At 47.2% G+C, this 20,702-nt stretch overlaps 1 long non-coding RNA gene across 1 annotated transcript; it reads right to left on the bottom strand.

The window, feature by feature from the left end:
• Positions 1-15,061: 15,061 nt before the first annotated feature.
• On the bottom strand, positions 15,062-19,450 carry LOC138657741 (uncharacterized). The gene is made up of 3 exons (XR_011317163.1): positions 19,193-19,450; positions 18,923-19,068; positions 15,062-15,894 (listed from the first exon to the last, which is right to left on the bottom strand). It is a non-coding gene; the product is annotated as an uncharacterized lncRNA (long non-coding RNA).
• Between the last annotated feature and the right edge of the window lie 1,252 nt (positions 19,451-20,702).

Consider the following 20,702-nt stretch of genomic DNA (forward strand, 5'->3'; position numbering starts at 1 on the left):
GAATGATCCAGGGAAAAGCAAGTCCAACACTGGAGCATTGACAGGAAGCCAGGATCAAAGCATTAGGTGGAGTTAAGTAGAGAAGCACCTAACGACCTCACCAGATCACCTGAGGGAGGAAACTCAGAAGCCGCAGTACCACTTCCCTCCACCAACAGAAGCTCACAGAGAGAATCAGCCGAAGTACCACTTGTGACCATAGGAGGGAGCTCTGCCACAGAATTCACAACAGGTAACAGGAGAAATTGGACCACAAAAGTCGTTGTACAATTTGTCCTGAGGACGCCGATACCCCATATGTGGGGGTAAACCACTGTTTGGGCACATGGTAGAGCTCGGAAGGGAAGGAGCGCCATTTGACTTTTCAATGCAAGATTTGCTGGAATTGAGATCGGAGCCCATGTCACGATTGCCTAAACGAGAGCCCCTGACGTGCCTAAACAGTGGAAACCCCCAGAAGTGACACCATTTTGGAAAGTAGACCCTCTAAGGAACTAATCTAGATGTGTGGTGAGCACTTTGAACCTCCAAGTGCTTCACAGAAGTTTATACTGTAGAGCCGTAAAAAATATTTCATATTAATTTTCACAAAAAATGACCTTTTTGCCCCAAATTTTTTTTCCCAAGGGTAACAGAATAAATTGGACCCCAAAAGTTGTTGTGCAATTTGTCCTGAGTATGCTGATACTTCATATATGGGGATAAACCGGAAGGGAAGGAGCGCCATTTGACTTTTCAATGCAAAATTGGCTGGAATTGAGATCGGAACCCATGTCGCATTTGGAAAGCCCCTGACGTGCCTTAACAGTGGAAACCCCCCCCACAAGTTACCCCATTTTGGAAAGAAGACCCCCTAAGGAACTTATCTACAGTCATGGCCAAAAGTATTAACACCCCTGCAATTCTATCAGATAATACTCAGTTTCTTCCTGAAAATGATTGCAATCACAAATTCTTTGTTATTATTATCTTCATTTAATTTGTCTTAAATGAAAAAACACAAAAGAGAATGAAGCAAAAGCAAAACATTGATCATTTCACACAAAACTCCAAGAATGGGCCAGACAAAAGTATTGGCACCCTCAGCCTAATACTTGGTTGCACAACCTTTAGCCAAAATAACTGCGACCAACCGCTTCCAGTAACCATCAATGAGTTTCTTACAATGCTCTGCTGGAATTTTAGACTGTTCTTCTTTGGCAAACTGCTCCAGGTCCCTGATATTTGAAGGGTGCCTTCTCCAAACTGCCATTTTTAGATCTCTCCACAGGTGTTTTATGGGATTCAGGTCTGAACTCATTGCTGGCCACCTTAGAAGTCTCCAGTACTTTCTCTCAAACCATTTTCTAGTGCTTTTTGAAGTGTGTTTTGGGTCATTGTCCTGCTGGAAGACCCATGACCTCTGAGGGAGACACAGCTTTCTCACACTGGGCCCTACATTATGCTGCAAAATTTGTTGGTAGTCTTCAGACTTCATATGCCATGCACACGGTCAAGCAGTCCAGTGCCAGAGGCAGCAAAGCAACCCCAAAACATCAGGGAACCTCCACCGTGTTTGACTGTAGGGACCGTGTTCTTTTCTTTGAATGCCTCTTTTTTCTCCTGTAAACTCTATGTTGATGCCTTTGCCTAAAAAGCTCTACTTTTGTCTCATCTGACCAGAGAACATTCTTCCAAAACGTTTTAGGCTTTTTCAGGTAAGTTTTGGCAAACTCCAGTCTGGCTTTTTTTCTCGGGGTAAGAAGTGGGGTCTTCCTGGGTCTCCTACCATACAGTCCCTTTTCATTCAGACGCCGATGGATAGTACGGGTTGACACTGTTGTACCCTCGGACTGCAGGGCAGCTTTAACTTGTTTGGATGCTAGTCTAGGTTCTTTATCCAACATCCGCACAATCTTGCGCTGAAATCTCTTGTCAATTTTACTTTTCCATTAACATCTAGGGAGGTTAGCCAGAGTGCCATGAGCTTTAAAATTCTTGATGACACTGCGCACGGTAGGCACAGGAACATTCAGGTCTTTGGTGATGGACTTGTAGCCTTGAGATTGCTCATGCTTCCTCACAATTTGGTTTCCCAAGTCCTCAGACAGTTCTTTGGTCTTCTTTCTTTTCTCCATGCTCAATGTGGTACACAAGGACACAGGACAGAGGTTGAGTCAACTTTAATCCATGTCAACTGGCTGCAAGTGTGATTTAGTTATTGCCAACACCTGTTAGGTGCCACAGGTAAGTTACAGGTGCTGATAATTACACAAATTAGAGAAGCATCACATGATTTTTCGAATGGTGCTAATACTTTTGTCCACCCCCTTTTTTATGTTTGGTGTGGAATTATATCCAATTTGGCTTTAGGACAATTCTTTTTGTGTTTTTTTTTATTTAAGACAAATTAAATGAAGATAATAATACCAAAGAATTTGTGATTGCAATCATTTTCAGGAGGAAACTGAGTATTATCTAACAGAATTGCAGGGGTGTTAATACTTTTGGCCATGACTGTAGATGTGTGGTGAGCACTTTTAACCCCCAATTGTTTCACTAAAGTTTAGAATGTAGCGGTGTGAAAATTAAAAAATCATTTTTTCCTTCCACAAAATGATGTTTTAGCCCGCAATTTTTTTTCCCCCAAGGGTAACAGGAGAAATTGGACCACAAAAGTTATTGTCCAATTTGTCCTGAGTACGCTGATACCCCATATGTGGGGGGAAACCACCGCTTGAGTGCATGGCAGAGCTCGGAAGGGAAGGAGCGCCGTTTGAAATGCAGACTTAGATGGATTGGTCTGCAGGTGTCATGTTGCATTTGCAGAGCCCCTGATGTACCTAAACAGTAGAAATCCCCCACAAGTGACCGCATATTGAAAACTAGACCCCCCAAGGAACTTATCTAGATGTGTTGTGAGAGCTTTGAACCAACAAGTGTTTCACTACAGTTTATAACGCAGAGCCGTGAAAATAAAAAATATTTTTTTTCCACGAAAATGATATTTTAGCCCCCACGTTTTTATTTTCCCAAGGGTAACAGGACAAATTAGACCCCAAAAGTTGTTGTCCAACTTGTCCTGAGAACACTGATACCCCATATGTTGGGGGGAACCACTGTGTGGGCGCACAGGAGAACTCGGAAGGGAAGGAGCACTGTTTTAGTTTTTCAAAGCAGAATTGGCTGGAATTGAGATCGGACGCCATGTCGCGTTTGGAGAGCCCCTGATGTGCCTAAACAGTGGAAACCCCCCAATTATAACTGAAACCCTAATCCAAACACACCCCTAACCCTAATCCCAATGGTAACCCTAACCCCAACCCTAACCCTAGCCCCAGCCCTAACCCTAGTCCTAACCCTAGCCCTAACCCTAATGGGAAAATGGAAATAAATACATTTTTTTACATTTTATTATTTTTCTCTAACTAAGGGGGTGATGAAGGGGGGTTTGAACTACTTTTATAGCTTTTTTTGGCGGATTTTTAGGGTTGGCAGCTGTCACATACTAAAAGACGCTTTTTATTGCAAAAAAATAGTTTTTGCATCACCACATTTTGAGAGCTATAATTTATCCATATTTTGGCCCACAGAGTCATATGAGATCTTGTTTTTTGCGGGACGAGTTGATGTTTTTATTGGTACCATTTTCGGGCAGATGACATTTTTTGATCGCTTTTTATTCCGATTTTTGTGAGGCGGAATGAACAAAAACCAGCAATTCCTGAAATTCTTTTAGGGGGGCGTTTATACCGTTCCACGTGTGGTAAAATTGATAAAGCAGCTTTATTCTTCAGGTCAGTTCGATTACAGTGATACCTCATTTATGTAATTTTTTTTATGTGTTGGCGCTTTTACACAATAAAAACTATTTTATATAAAAAAATAATTGTTTTTGCATCGCTTTATTCTGAGAGCTGAGACTGCGGTGATCGGTGCGCCGTACTAGTACTGCTGCTGGCACAAATGCAGTGCCGGCAGCGCAGTACTAGTACGGCGCATGTCGCGAAGGGGTTAAAGTGAAAATAAACCACTGAAGTTTGGACTGGAAGCCTGTGTGTTGCCTCATTACTGCGGCCCTGCCATTGCTCACCTGAGCCAATCCCTACATCTTGGTGTTCGCATGCGGGCAGACGCAGTGAGGCCAGGCTATTTTTTTTTTTTTCTCTGAACTCCGGCCTATGTCTTGGGTGAAAGGAGTGGCGCAGACCCAGTCGGGGAACTCTGCAGAAATGGAGGCCACAATAAAAGTGCTTGTGGATGCTATGCGACAACAGCAGCAGGCTACACAGCAGCAGCAGGAAACCAACCAGCTGTTGATACAGCATATCACGGCGTCGCAGACAAGAGGAGCTTCACGGGGAATCCATGATGTCCGGAAAGCGGTTCGTACAGCGATCCCCAAAATGGAGAAATCTGACATCGAGATGTACTTGGAGATGTTTGAGGGAGTAGCTGAGCGGGAGAGACTACCCCGGGACCAGTGGGCAGAAGTCATTGCTCCATTTCTGGCTCCAGGACCTATGAAAGCCTATCAAGATCTATCCCCAGAGCAGAGGGAGGACTACGCAGTCGTCAAGGGTGAGATACTGGCACGTCTTGGGGTAAATGTGTTGGTCCGGGCCCAGCGGGTACATCAGTGGGAGTTTAACCCTTCCAAGCCAGCTCGATCCCAGTATTATGACCTGTTGCACTTATTTCAGAAATGGTTGCAGCCTGAGGTTCTGTCTCCCGTGGCCATGCTGGACCGCATAGTGACTTATAAATTTTGGAGGGGTTTGCCCCACTCCCTCCAATCATGGGTCAGGCAAGCATCCCCTACTAATGCACTCCAGATGATGGACCTGATAGAACTCCCCGGAAGGTGTCCGGAAGGTTCCCTAAATCTCCGCCCCTGGCTCGGCGAGCAGAGCCCAGGAAGGCCACTCAAGACTTATCTGGAGGAGAAAGAGGCCCCATAGTCTGCTGGCGGTGCCAGGAGCCTGGCCATATGAGAGCTGATTGCCCCCACCTGGCTGAGCCTATGGAGACAAACTTTGGGTATCGCCAATCCTATTATGCCGAACTGATTTGCGCTACAGGTATCCAGGAAGGATCCAATATGGGACATTTGTGTAAGGTGGATGTAGAGGGTACCCCAGCCGTGGCCCTACTGGACTCGGGGAGTCTCGTGACCCTGGTACGAGCCAGTCTGGTTCAGTCCAGCGAGTACACTGGTCGGAACGTTGGGGTGTTATGTATACATGGGGACTTAAAAGACTATCCTACCGCCCTAGTGGTGATAAACACGCCAGCGGGGAGGCGGTGCCACGAGGTGGGGGTTGTGGTTAGCTTACATTATGAACTGATACTTGGTAGAGATTTTCCTTTATTTTCTGTACTTTGGCCCACAGTTGTCTCACCCAGTGGACAACTGCCGACACCGGTGACAACCAGGTTACATTCTCCAGAAGTGGGGCATGAACCTGGTAGCCCAGAGGAAAGAAGAATTGGCAGTAGGGGTGGTCTTCCCTTCGGCGGAGGAGGGGGAAAATTCTCCCATAAAAGTGTTGGCTGGGGATGTGGAAGACTTGCCGCCAGGACCTGAATTGTTAGACTTAAATGTATCGAGCGATAATTTTGGTACAGCGCAAATCCGAGACCCAACTTTGACTCGGGCCAGGGAAAATGTACTGTTTAATAACGGGGAACCCCAACAACCTGGGGCGGCCACCGAGTTGCCACGCTTTGAGCTAAACCGAGACCTGTTGTATCGAATTGATAAAGTACGGGGGGAAATGGTAGAACAGCTATTGGTACCTCAGGCCTGTCGTAGGCTGGTAATGGACCTAGCGCATGCTCATGTACTCGGGGGGCATTTGGGCCAAAAGAAAACCCTAGACCGAATTTTGCAGCGGTTTTACTGGCTAGGGGTCCATGAAGAAGTTAAATGGTATTGTAATTCCTGTCCTGTGTGCCAGGTAACCAGTCCCCAGCCACACTTTCGGAGTCCTTTAGTGCCTTTACCTATTATAGAGGTGCCTTTCGAAAGAGTGGCAATGGATCTGGACGGTCCTGTCAATAAGTTAGCAAGGGGGCACCAACACATCCTAGTAGTTCTAGATTATGCTACCCAGTGTCCTGAGGCTGTTCCGCTGCGCCACACGTCAGCTAAGCTCATAGCAAAAGAACTCATGGGTATGTTTTCTAGGGTGGGGATTCTGCAAGAGATTTTAACAGACCAAGGAACCCCCTTTATGTCAAAAATTATGAAAGAGCTCTGCCGCTTGTTAAATGTCAAACAGTTGCGCACCTCAGTTTATCACCCCCAAACAGATGGGCTGGTAGAAAGATTCAATAAGACGCTAAAGAGCATGCTAAAAAAAAACGTTTCTAAAGATGGGAAGGATTGGGATCTTTTACTCCCATATTTGTTGTTTGCAGTATGGGAGGTGCCGCAGGCATCTACGGGGTTCTCGCCCTTTGAATTATTGTATGGCCGACATCCCCGGGGCTTACTGGATATAGCTAAGGAGGCTTGGGAGAACCAACCAAACCCCCACAAGAGTGTAATAGAGCATGTTGCAAAAATGCAGGAAAGGATGGAGACAGTCCTACCATTGGTCCGGGAACATATGGAAGCAGCACAACCGTCTCAGAGTCGGGTCTATAACCGGGAGGCTCGGGTAAGAACCTTTAGTCCTGGGGATCGCGTGTTGGTACTTGTGCCCACAGTGGATAGCAAATTTCTGGCAAGGTGGCAGGGGCCCTATGAGATTATGGAGAAGGTGGGACCGGTAGACTATAAGGTACACCAACCAGGCCGAAGGAAGCTGTTAAGGACCGGCGGAACGCACCAAGTATAGATAATAAGAAACTAGGTGCGTTCGCAGTCCGAGGTCCACCGTGCAGGTAAAAGACCCTGCTGCTAGTAAGACGGACTATATGGCGGTACTAAGAATACACACATGGGTTAACTTCACCCTGCGTGAAGGAAGCGATCCTGTTGCGTCACAGGACCGCAGTACCGCACATAAAGCGCGAGCAAGAAGTCAGCGGACTCAACCCCTACACAGGATCGAAGTCCGATTAGACACTTGCTGGCACAACACCGCAACTGGGTGTGTCAGAGGAACATAAATAATAATATAAAGGCACAAGAGTGCGTGTGGTGCCGCACTGACGGACGCCACTAACCACCCAGGCTTGGGTCAGGAAAGCGCAGAGCAAGCGCACGGCGCCGTACTGGCGGACACAGCAACTGGTAGCTGTAATGTGTGTTTCGTGCTGTTGGACAAGTCGGGCGCTAGATAGCAAACATACACCTTCCGCGAACAGACATTCAATAGGGAGGGTTATTTAAAGAGCGACTTTCACTCACAACACACACACATATTTACAAGACAATACTAGCGCATGGCCGTGCGGTCATGCGCAGTTTATATAGTAGCAGCACAGGAAGCAGCTCCAGAAGTTTTGCCCTTTCAGGACCTGCCAAGAGGACCAATGGGATGTGCTGCAATACCTGAGCATGTGACCCTCGATCTCCAACGGGAGATCCTGCCCTGGGCATGCTCAGACAGAGAAAAGCAGGACTTAGATCCAGAAACGTCCACTCGCCGCTGCCCAGCACTGGCTTCAATGGCAGAAGCAGGAAAAGCAGCAGTAACTCTTCGCACAGAGTCAGACTGAGCGAGACGCTGGGATCGACGTCCCTGCTGAGCAGACTCCACCGCGGCTGGAGAAGAATGGGAGACCGCAGCGGAGACGGATCGAGATTCCCCCAGTGCAGCAGAGGAAACTCGACTCCTAACAGAAGCCAGAGCAGGTTTATCATATTAATTTGCTTAAACTGTGGAAAGACAGAGAGCACCTTGGCGGGGATAGTCCGCTACTTTCATTCCCTGTAGAGAAGACTCCATTACCTCTGGGTGAGTCAGGAGAAGACTTGTCTGTAGTCAAAATACCAGATACGTTATCTCCTAAACATGTTCAGGAGGTCCGGGAGTTTGTTAGCCGAAATATGGACGTTTTTTCTGAACTCCCTGGACGTACCTCCATAGTCCAACATGACATTGTTACGGAGCCACAGGCCAAAGTCCGATTAAAGCCATATCGGGTGCCTGAGGCTCGGCGACAAGCCATATCCCGGGAGGTGGAAAATATGTTACAGTTAGGGGTCATAGAAGAGTCACAAAGTGACTGGGCCAGACCAATAGTCCTAATACCTAAGCCTGATGGGACCCTAAGATTCTGTAATGACTTCAGAAAACTTAATGAAGTTTCAAAATTTGATGCTTACCCCATGCCCCGGGTGGATGAATTGATAGAGCGGTTTGGGCAGGCACGGTATTTTTCAACCCTTGACCTTACAAAAGGGTATTTGCAGGTGCCCCTAACACAGGCAGCTAAGGAAAAAACAGCCTTTGTAACGCCTGAAGGGTTGCTTCAGTATAAGGTGTTACCTTTTGGTTTGCATGGTGCGCCGGCGACGTTCCAACGGTCAATGGATATTGTTCTTCGTCCCCATCGCCGTTATGCCTCAGCCTATCTGGATGATATTGTTGTGTACAGTGCAGACTGGGAAAGTCACTTACCCAAGGTACAGGCAGTGATTGATTCCCTCCGGCAAGCAGGGCTAACAGCCAATCCAAAGAAGTGTTCCATAGGGATGGAGGAAGCTTGGTACTTGGGTTACGTCATTGGGAGAGGGGTCCTTAAGCCACAAATAAACAAAGTGGAGGCAATACAGAACTGGCCCCGTCCCCTCACAACAAAGCAGGTAAAAGCCTTTTTAGGCTTAGTGGGATATTACAGGCGATTTGTTCCCAACTTTGCAACGTTGTCCGCGCCTTTAACAGACTGCTTGAAAGGGAGGAAGTCTGTGATGGTCCAATGGAATGATCAGTTAGAAGAGGCCTTTGTAAAGTTAAAATCAGTACTGTGTGGTACACCCGTTCTGATTACACCTGATTTCAAGAGAGAGTTCATCGTGCAAACCGATGCCTCTAAAATAGATCTTGGTGCCGTGTTGTCTCAAGAAATTAACGGAAAAGAGCATCCTGTTAGTTTCCTGAGCCGGAAGCTTACCCCAGCCGAAAGCAGGTACAGTATTGTGGAGAGAGAGTGCCTGGCCATTAAATGGGCACTTGAGTCTCTTTGCTATTATTTGCTGGGGAGAAAATTTCGTTTGGTGACAGATCACTCCCCTCTTACATGGATGAGTCAAGCTAAGGAGAGAAATGCACAAGTTACCAGATGGTTTCTGTCCCTGCAAAATTTTAAATTTTCAGTAGAACATCAGGCAGGCAGACTACAGGGGAATGCAGATGCCCTGTCCAAAGTCCACTGTATGTCATGTGTCCACCCCCATAGGGTTGAACAAAGGGGGGAGGTATGTGGTGCAGTAAAAGGTGTTGGACGGAAGATATATTTCTCCCAGCAGGATAAGTTTTGGCCTGTTATTTTCCTAAGGTTGAGGACCTGCAGTGATGTCACGATCATGTGATCAGCCCATGTGATGGATACCTCACCTGTGGGTGTGGCTATAGACTATGTAACATAGTAACATAACATAGTTAGTAAGGCCGAAAAAAGACATTTGTCCATCCAGTTCAGCCTATATTCCATCATAATAAATCCCCAGATCTACGTCCTTCTACAGAACCTAATAATTGTATGATACAATATTGTTCTGCTCCAGGAAGACATCCAGGCCTCTCTTGAACCCCTCGACTGAGTTCGCCATCACCACCTCCTCAGGCAAGCAATTCCAGATTCTCACTGCCCTAACAGTAAAGAATCCTCTTCTATGTTGGTGGAAAAACCTTCTCTCCTCCAGACGCAAAGAATGCCCCCTTGTGCCCGTCACCTTCCTTGGTATAAACAGATCCTCAGCGAGATATTTGTATTGTCCCCTTATATACTTATACATGGTTATTAGATCGCCCCTCAGTCGTCTTTTTTCTATACTAAATAATCCTAATTTCGCTAATCTATCTGGGTATTGTAGTTCTCCCATCCCCTTTATTAATTTTGTTGCCCTCCTTTGTACTCTCTCTAGTTCCATTATATCCTTCATGAGCACCGGTGCCCAAAACTGGACACAGTACTCCATGTGCGGTCTAACTAGGGATTTGTACAGAGGCAGTATAATGCTCTCATCATGTGTATCCAGACCTCTTTTAATGCACCCCATGATCCTGTTTGCCTTGGCAGCTGCTGCCTGGCACTGGCTGCTCCAGGTAAGTTTATCATTAACTAGGATCCCCAAGTCCTTCTCCCTGTCAGATTTACCCAGTGGTTTCCCGTTCAGTGTGTAATGGTGATATTGATTCCTTCTTCCCATGTGTATAACCTTACATTTATCATTGTTAAACCTCATCTGCCACCTTTCAGCCCAAGTTTCCAACTTATCCAGATCCATCTGTAGCAGAATACTATCTTCTCTTGTATTAACTGCTTTACATAGTTTTGTATCATCTGCAAATATCGATATTTTACTGTGTAAACCTTCTACCAGATCATTAATGAATATGTTGAAGAGAACAGGTCCCAATACTGACCCCTGCGGTACCCCACTGGTCACAGCGACCCAGTTAGAGACTATACCATTTATAACCACCCTCTGCTTTCTATCACTAAGCCAGTTACTAACCCATTTACACACATTTTCCCCCAGACCAAGCATTCTCATTTTGTGTACCAACCTCTTGTGCGGCACGGTATCAAACGCTTTGGAAAAATCGAGATATACCACGTCCAATGACTCACCGTGGTCCAGCCTATAGCTTACCTCTTCATAAAAACTGATTAGATTGGTTTGACAGGAGCGATTTCTCATAAACCCATGCTGATATGGAGTTAAACAGTTATTCTCATTGAGATAATCCAGAATAACATCCCTCAGAAACCCTTCAAATATTTTACCAACAATAGAGGTTAGACTTACTGGCCTATAATTTCCAGGTTCACTTTTAGAGCCCTTTTTGAATATTGGCACCACATTTGCTATGCGCCAGTCCTGCGGAACAGATCCTGTCGCTATAGAGTCCCTAAAAATAAGAAATAATGGTTTATCTATTACATTACTTAGTTCTCTTAGTACTCGTGGGTGTATGCCATCCGGACCCGGAGATTTATCTATTTTAATCTTATTTAGCCGATTTCGCACCTCTTCTTGAGTTAGATTGGTGACCCTTAATATAGGGTTTTCATTGTTTCTTGGGATTTCACCTAGCATTTCATTTTCCACCGTGAATACCGTGGAGAAGAAGGTGTTTAATATGTTAGCTTTTTCCTCGTCATCTACAACCATTCTTTCCTCACTATTTTTTAAGGGGCCTACATTTTCAGTTTTTATTCTTTTACTATTGATATAGTTGAAGAACAGTTTGGGATTAGTTTTACTCTCCTTAGCAATGTGCTTCTCTGTTTCCTTTTTGGCAGCTTTAATTAGTTTTTTAGATAAAGTATTTTTTGCGTTTTTGCGCGCGTTTTTGGTGCGTCGCGCGTTGCGTCGCCGTAGCGTCGCCGACGCACCGGCGCGCAACGCTAATGTGAACGTAGCCTTAGTTAAGCCCATCCCGTGTAAGGGTGAGTCTGAGACCAGTGGTTCTCCAAGCTGGAGTATGTTTGTTTTTTTCTTACTTTCTGTCACGGACTGTTTAAAGTGAAAATAAACCACTGAAGTTTGGACTGGAAGCCTGTGTGTTGCCTCATTACTGCGGCCCTACCATTGCTCACCTGAGACAATCCCTACACTTACCATTGACGTTCTTTATGATGGAATTGTCACTTTTCCCGTCTTTTCCATTTGGCCCAGACCGACATGACAAGTTCTTCCAGCTACAACTTGTCTGCAGAGAAAACAACAAAGACACGTTTCACTTCTCACATTCCAGCCATCACCATCTATTCCCAACCTGCACAAACCCCTCATCCTGCTGATACCCCAATACTGAGCCGCTGCTGCTGTATGTGACCCTATTACTACACCTGATACCACAATACTGAGCTGCTGCTGGCATATGTGTCCCTATCACTGCACCTGACATCCCAATACTGAGCCGCTGCTGCCGTATGTGTCCGTATTACTACACCTGATACACCAATAGTGAGCCGTTGCTGCCGTATTTGTCCCTATTACTGCACCTGATACCTCGATACTGAGCCGCTGTTGCCATATGTGTCCCTATTACTCCACCTGATACCCTGATACTGAGCCTCTGCTGCCGTATGTGACCCTATTACTGTACCTACACTGTGGTTCTCTGTCCCCTCTAAACTCTAAAGCACCCCTCTATAATATAGTAATGCCGGGTGCAAGTGCCCTAGAAAACAGAGCCCATATTTTGCCCCCTAGAAAGTAATAATGCCCTCTGTGTGCCCCTTTGATAGTCACAGTAACCCGAGTTCCCCTATTACAATACAGTAAGTGCCCACTTTAAATTTAATAATGTCCCAAGTCTCCCCCCCGTACAGCTCCCCTATACACAGTATAATGCCCCCTAACTGTATAGTACCACCCACACAGTATACTGACCCCTTAGTAGCCTTCAAACTGTTTGATGGCTCCAACACTGTAATCTCCACACTGTATGATGGCCCCATAGATAACCGCCATATAGTATAATGTGCCAGATAGTCCTCAATATAGCACAAGGCAGCACACCTATAGGCAGACCCTGTAGTATAAGGCAGCACCCCCCCATAGGCAGATCCTGTAGAATAAGGCAGCACTCCCCCCTATAGGCAGATCCTGTATATAAGGCAGCACTCCCCCCCCATAGGCAGATACTATAGAATAAGGCAGCACCCCCATAGGCAGATCCTGTAGAATAAGGCAGCACTCCCCCCATAGACATATCCTGTAGAATAAGGCAGCACCCCCCTATAGGCAGATCCTGTAGAATAAGGCAGCACTCCCCCTATAGGCAGATCCTGTAGAATAAGGCAGCACTCCCCCCTATAGGCAGATCCTGTATATAAGGCAGCACTCCCCCCCCCATAGGCAGATCCTGTAGAATAAGGCAGCACTCCCCCCTATAGGCAGATCCTGTAGAATAAGGCAGCACTCCCCCCCCCCCATAGGCAGATCCTGTAGAATAAGGCAGCACTCCCCCCGATAGGCAGATCGTGTAGAATAAGGCAGCACTCCCCCCATAGGCAGATCCTGTAGAATAAGGCAGCACTTCCCCCTATAGGCAGATCCTGTATATAAGGCAGCACTCCCCCCCCCCATAGGCAGATACTATAGAATAAGGCAGCACCCCCCATAGGCAGATCCTGTAGAATAAGGCAGCACTCCCCCCTATAAGCAGATCCTGTATATAAGGCAGCACTCCCCCCTATAGGCAGATCCTGTATATACGGCAGCACTCCCCCCATAGGCAGATCCTGTATATACGGCAGCACTCCCCCCATAGGCAGATCCTGTATATAAGGCAGCACTTCCCCCCTACAGGCAGATCCTGTATATAAGGCAGCACTCCCTCTCCTATAGGCAGATCCTGTATATGAGGCAGCACTCCCCCTATAGGCAGATCTTGTATATAAGGCAGCACTCCCCCCTATAGGCAGATCTTGTATATAAGGCAGCACTCCCCCCTATAGGCAGATCTTGTATATAAGGCAGCACTCCCCCCTATAGGCAGATCGTGTAGAATAAGGCAGCACTCCCCCCGATAGGCAGATCGTGTAGAATAAGGCAGCACTCCCCCCATAGGCAGATCCTGTAGAATAAGGCAGCACTCCCCCTTATAGGCAGATCCTGTATATAAGGCAGCACTCCCCCCCATAGGCAGATACTATAGAATGAGGCAGCACCCCCCCATAGGCAGATCCTGTAGAATAAGGCAGCACTCCCCCCTATAAGCAGATCCTGTATATAAGGCAGCACTCCCTCCTCTATAGGCAGATCCTGTATATAAGGCAGCACTCCCTCCCCTATAGGCAGATCCTGTATATAAGGCAGCACTCCCCCCCTATAGGCAGATCCTGTATATAAGGTGACGTCATCGCGCCCGCTGTCAGACGGTGTGGGGGATGATGGGAGGAGCGCAGCGCTCCTTCCCTTATCACTGCGGTGAGCTGTATCGGCTAGATGCCGATACAGCTCACCATGCGATGACGGGCGGTGGGCCCATTGCTGCCACCGGGCCTCCCATCTGCTCAGAGGCCCCAAAGCGGCAGAGCAGGGAGATCTATTCTCCCTGCTCTGCCGCAAAATGTAACTGCATCGATGCGCTGTGCATGCCAATACAGTTACAGTAGCGTACCTCCTGGTGGGCCCCCTCAGAGCGCGGGGCCCGGGGCGATGGCCCCCTCTGCCCCCCTGGTAGCTACGCTACTGTCTGGAACGCTTCAACGGATCTTGGCGATTCTGACATTGTGTTTTCTCGTGACATATTTTACTTCATGATAGTGGTAACATTTCTTCTATACAACTTGCGTTTATTTGTGAAAAAAATGGAAATTTGGCGAAAATTTTGAAAATTTTGCAATTTTCCAACTTTGAATTTTTATGCCCTTAAATCACAGAGATATGTCACACAAAATAATTAATAATGCCAACCAGGGTACCGAGTACATAATATCAGAGATCTGGGAGAGAAAGTTAAACAAGTATATGTAGTAGTCACCCAGACTCTATGTAGTCGCTCCAAACGCTAAACATGGAATAGAAGGAGAAACAGGAGCATATAGTAATAATGTAAAAAATGTTTATTAATATAATAAGGTTAAAAAAGGGTATAGGACACACAATAAGCGTAATTATGTAGACCATGACAAAACATGAAAAAGGGGGAGAGACACATCCCGCAACCCACCACCCCCACGTAGAGTAATAGGGTGGTTGTAGTCTGGCAATAAAGGAGAGCACCCCTGCAAAAAATGTGATACCATGAACTAGGATAAGTTGGGTCACAGGACTGAATATGTCCCACCAAGCCGACAGGAGCCAAAATACACTGGCCAGGGAAAAAACCCCACCACAGTGGCAGTGCCTGGCTAATGAGTGACTAAGCGTGTGCAGAGCCTAACAGCATGTATATAATAGCACCCATAACGTTCCCTATCACACCAATAGGAACAAGTGAATCATAAAGTAAAAGTAATATGGTGTGAGAGGGAATCGCCGCTGCCCTGACACCCAATGTAAAGCGCACAGCCAAAAACCGTGAGTGACCAGAACGGCCCCAATGTCAGGCATATAACTGCAAGGAAAGCTCACCTGATGCCCGTGGGGGGAGAGGGATGAGGGGACCTCACCAGTGAAGACGCCCCGACGCGCGTTTCGCGGCGTAAACACGCCGCTTCCTCAAGGGGAGTGTAGGGAAAAAGTAATACAGGACCTGCCTATAACCCCCCTGACCCTAGTCACCTGTCCCAAATAGACCAATCCAAGTGGCGCTATCGGCGCATGCGCGCTGCGGCGGGAAGTCCCGGCAGGAGGACCTGGCGCCCAGCCCAGAGAATGGGTCAGGAGAAAACGCCCCCAAAAACCATGCACCGGACAGATAGGACGCCAGCCCACATACCAATGCCGCCCACACGCAGGGCGATGCGCACGGCCGCAAGGAGGCGTGCACAGCTAACGTGGTCATAAGAACAGGTACAAAAAAGGGGGGTGACGTAAGTGTAACAAATCCCCAGTTGTGTACAAACATCATGCCAGAATATACAGAGAGTTATACTGAAATACAATATACAATAACTAGAAACAATGCTCAGTAAACGGCCGATCCGCCATGGAGCCGGAATCATATCGCTTGTGCTGCTGATGTTCCATAAACTCTGTAGACAGGGTGCTTGATGATCCAAAGTCTTGTTGTCCGCACGTATGGCAAGTGTAGATAACAGCACCATATATAAAGGGACAAACGCAACCCAGAGCCAGGGGAGCCACAGACAGGACACACATAGAGTGAAGAGCTAATAACGGGGAGAAAAAATAATAATAAAAACATAATTAAAAACAAATAAGAAACAAAAGAACCCACCGGAGGGACTAAAAAACCATATGATGGAATATACCACACCAAGAGAAAATCATGATGACTAGAGATACGGAGCAAAACTAAGGGATTCATTAAGACCCTTAGGGGTTACAGTATCAAGAATGACAATCCACTTAGTTTCCATTTGTGCCAGTCTTTTCTTGTTGTCCCCACCTCTAATCCCCAAATGAAGTACATCAATTCCCCGCACCCCAAGTAATTTCTCATTGCAATTGTGGTGCGACTTGAAGTGGCGGGGAATAGTTTTAAGGTCCACCACGGCGGACACGGTCCTGGCCGCGCCAATGTCCCGCACATGCTCCCGTACGCAAACTCTAAGTTCGCGCGTAGTAAGGCCAACGTATATCCTGGGGCACGGACACTGTTGTGAATTCTGTGGCAGAGCTCCCTCCTGTGGTCACAAGTGGTACTTCGGCTGATTCTCTCTGGGAGCTTCCGTTTGTGGAGGAAACTGGTACTGCTGCTTCTGAGTTTCCTTCCTCAGGTGATCTGGTGAGGTCGTTGGGTGCTTCTCTACTTAACCCCACCTAATGCTTTGATTCATGCTTCCTGTCTATGTTCCAGTGTTGGACTTGTGTTTCTCTGGATCATTCCTGTGGCCTGCTGCTCTGCATAGCTAAGTGCTTCTTTGCTATTTGTTGCTATTTTTTCTGTCCAGCTTGTCTATTTGTTTTGCTGGAAGCTCTGGGACGCAAAGGGTGTACCTCCGTGCCGTTAGTTCGGTACGGAGGGTCTTTTTGCCCCTTTGCGTGGTTTTCTTTAGGGTTTTGTGTAGACCGCAAAATTATCTTTCCTATCCTCGTTCTGTCTAGAATATCGGGCCTCACTTTGCTGAATCTATTTCATCCCTACGTTTGTCTTTTCATCTTACTCACAGTCACTATATGTGGGGGGCTGCCTTTTCCTTTGGGGTATTTCTCTGAGGCAAGGTAGGCTTATTTTTTCTATCTTCAGGCTAGTTAGTTTCTCAGGCTGTGCCGAGTTGCATAGGGAGCGTTAGGCGCAATCCACGGCTGCCTCTAGTTGTGTTTGGAGAGGATCAGGGATTGCGGTCTGCAGAGTTCCCACGTCTCAGAGCTCGTTCTAATATTTTGGGTTATTGTCAGATCACTGTATGTGCTCTGACCTCCATGTCCATTGTGATACTGAATTGCCTTTCATAACAGGACACGTCGCATAATATATGACATTAGTAGAGCCGCAGGATATACGCTGTCTAATCTGGAATGTTCTAGACCCATCGCTGGAAGTAAAGTCAGAGCAGCGCAGGACATTGGCGCAGGCAAGACAGTGCCCGCACGGAACACATCCCGGACGGGGGCCACTGGAACCAAAGAAATTCCTTTCCGGGGTTGGGATATAATGGCTCCTCACCAACACGTTACTAAGGTTGGTGCCTCTCCTCGGGGTCATGAGGGGAAAGGAGCCCAGGGCAGTACGCAAGGAAGGTTCAACCTGGAGAACAGGCCAGTGTTTTTTCAAAATAGACCTCATGTTATCCCATTCATGATTGTAGGTGGAGATGAACCTGATACGTTCATCACCACCCACAGACCGACGCCGAAAGTGGGAGTGCAAAAGATCACTCCGTGGTGTATTGCGAGCCCGATTGTACGCAGCTTTAATGGATCTGCGACTGTACCCACGAGCCGCAAATCTCTCCTTTAAATCCAGGGCTCGCGACTCAAAAAGGGCCTCAGTAGAGCAAATCCGCCGCACCCTGAGGAACTGTCCGACCGGGACGGCCCTAATGGTGGCAGAATAGTGAGCGGAAGAGGCATGTAGTAGAGAATTGACAGCGGTCGGCTTCCTGTACACATCCGTCTGGATGCGCCGGTCACCATCGACCTCCAGACGGACATCCAGGAAGTCGACCGCCCCGCCTCACTGGAATTGTAAGTGAGCCGTATATTGAATGGGTTCTTATTAAGGCTAATCATGAATTCCTCGAGCTGGCGGGCAGACCCCCCCCACAAAAACAAAATGTCGTCAATATAACGAAGCCAGCACAGCACATGGGCAGCAAGCGGTGAGCCCCCGTCGCCAAAAACCTCCCTCTCCCAGGCGCCAAGGAAGAGGTTGGCGTACGAGGGCGCACACACCACGCCCATGGCCGTGCCACGCTTCTGAAGGTAGAAAGTATCTTTAAAGACGAAGAAGTTGTGGGTGAGGATGTACCCCACCAGCTCGAGGATCAGCTCACACAAAGGGCCGCCCAGGTCGGAGGCCCCCAGGAAGCAGCGGACGGCTGCCAAACCATCGGAGTGATCTATGCAAGTGTACAGACTCTCGACGTCGGCTGTCACAAATATCGTCCCCTCGTCCACAAGGATGCCATCGACCCTGGCCAGGACGTCCGTCGTGTCTTTAATAAAGGATGGTAACGTTTCCACTAATGGTTTAAGGTAGTAGTCAATGAAACGACAGACAGGATCGCAAATACTGTCGATCCCAGACACGATAGGACGTCCCGGTGGGTCGAGGGCATCCTTATGGACTTTGGGCAATAAATAAAAGGTTGGGACCCTCGGTGACTTCACCACCAAACCCTCAAACACCTGCTTGGTGATCACATTAGCATCACGAGCTCCAACCAAAATATTCTGCAATTCCCGTAGGAAAGGAGCCGTGGGATTGGAGGACAGCTTGAGGTAGGTGTTTGAATCTTTGAGCTGCCGGAACACTTCCCGCTCATATTTAACACACGGCCAGATCACCACATTTCCCCCCTTGTCCGCTTGTTTAAAGACAACGTCCTTCATGGATTTGAGTTGTTGAATGGCCAGACGCTGCCTAGAGGTAAGATTGTCAAATGTCCGCACTACAGATAGTTTTTTTAGGTCCTCATCGACTAATTTGGTGAAGACCTCTATTGCCGGGGACATAGACAAGGGGGGAAACCTGGTTGATCTGGAACGAGTGGACGGAGGAAATTTACTTACGTCTGATGTCTGCTGTTCCTCAAGCAAGTCCTCCAAGTCACGAAGAGTCTCCCTCTCAATATCATCCATCCCCATAAACGGATCTCTGCCAGAATGAAGTTTCTTGAGGATGAGTTTACGGGAGAATAAATGGAGGTCTTTTACAGCTGAAAAATAATTGAAAGAGTTTGTGGGAGAAAAGGTCAAACCTTTGCTGAGGACCTCTAACTGGTCCTCGGAGAGAACATGAGTAGAGAGATTGAGCACCTGTAGGTGTCCTTGCGTACCAACCTGGGCAGCCCTCCCTCCGGAGGTCTGAGTCTTAATCTGTTGTCTTGTAGCCATTCTTTTATCACCAGACCCCGGAATAGCCGAACCACTGGGTTGGGAGGCGGGAATAATGTCCTCATCATAGGCGGACTTATTAGAGCGGGTAGAATTAGATCTAGATCTAGAGTGGAAACCATTTCGAGACCTGGTATGAGCCCGTCCAGGTGGGTTCTGCCACCTATACACCCTTGATGTTTGCTTATCGTGGACATCACGTTGGAATTTTTTGGCCTTAGAGGCCTGAATTTCTTTCGCCCATCTCTGAAGCTCCACGTCCACCTCATCATTTAATTTCTTTAGGGCATCGCCCGTCATATCCTTATGTAGGGTGGCCTGTAACCCGTCTATCTCCGCCTCGATCGAGTTCAATGTTTTTTGGTTTGTCTGCTTAAGGAGGACCATGAATCCTTTGGAGCAGGTGTTAGTAAGATCCTCCCATTTACCCTTAAACTCCTCGTCGTCGATCGGGAAGGAGGGAAAGACTTGGATACGAAGTCCCCTCGGGATAAGATCTTTTTGAATGTATTTGTCCAGGAATTCGTGATTCCACCAAATACGCGTTCGTTTACGTAGCAGATCCTTAAAACGTGTGATAACCTCCTGCAATTCTCTGGTGGGTCCATCACTACCCCCTTCAGTACCGTCATGGAGTACCTCATTAAGTTGTGCACGCCAAGTGCGGTCACGTGCACGAAAGTCCATAACAACGGAAACAGCTGTGAAACACACAGAAATAATTAATGCCAACCAGGGTACCGAGTACATAATATCAGAGATCTGGGAGAGAAAGTTAAACAAGTATATGTAGTAGTCACCCAGACTCTATGTAGTCGCTCCAAACGCTAAACATGGAATAGAAGGAGAAACAGGAGCATATAGTAATAATGTAAAAAAATCTTTATTAATATAATAAGGTTAAAAAAGGGTATAGGACACACAATAAGCGTAATTATGTAGACCATGACAAAACATGAAAAAGGGGGAGAGACACATCCCACAACCCACCACCCCCACGTAGAGTAATAGGGTGGTTGTAGTCTGGCAATAAAGGAGAGCACCCCTGCAAAAAACGTGATACCATGAACTAGGATAAGTGGGGTCACAGGACTGAATATGTCCCACCAATATTTTTTTTCCACGAAAATGATATTTTAGCCCCCACGTTTTTATTTTCCCAAGGGTAACAGGACAAATTAGACCCCAAAAGTTGTTGTCCAACTTGTCCTGAGAACACTGATACCCCATATGTTGGGGGGAACCACTGTGTGGGCGCACAGGAGAACTCGGAAGGGAAGGAGCACTGTTTTAGATTTTCAAAGCAGAATTGGCTGGAATTGAGATCGGACGCCATGTCGCGTTTGGAGAGCCCCTGATGTGCCTAAACAGTGGAAACCCCCCAATTATAACTGAAACCCTAATCCAAACACACCCCTAACCCTAATCCCAATGGTAACCCTAACCCCAACCCTAA

The sequence above is a fragment of the Ranitomeya imitator genome, chromosome 1 (genome assembly GCF_032444005.1).
Source record: "Ranitomeya imitator isolate aRanImi1 chromosome 1, aRanImi1.pri, whole genome shotgun sequence".
Lineage (NCBI taxonomy): Eukaryota > Metazoa > Chordata > Amphibia > Anura > Dendrobatidae > Ranitomeya > Ranitomeya imitator.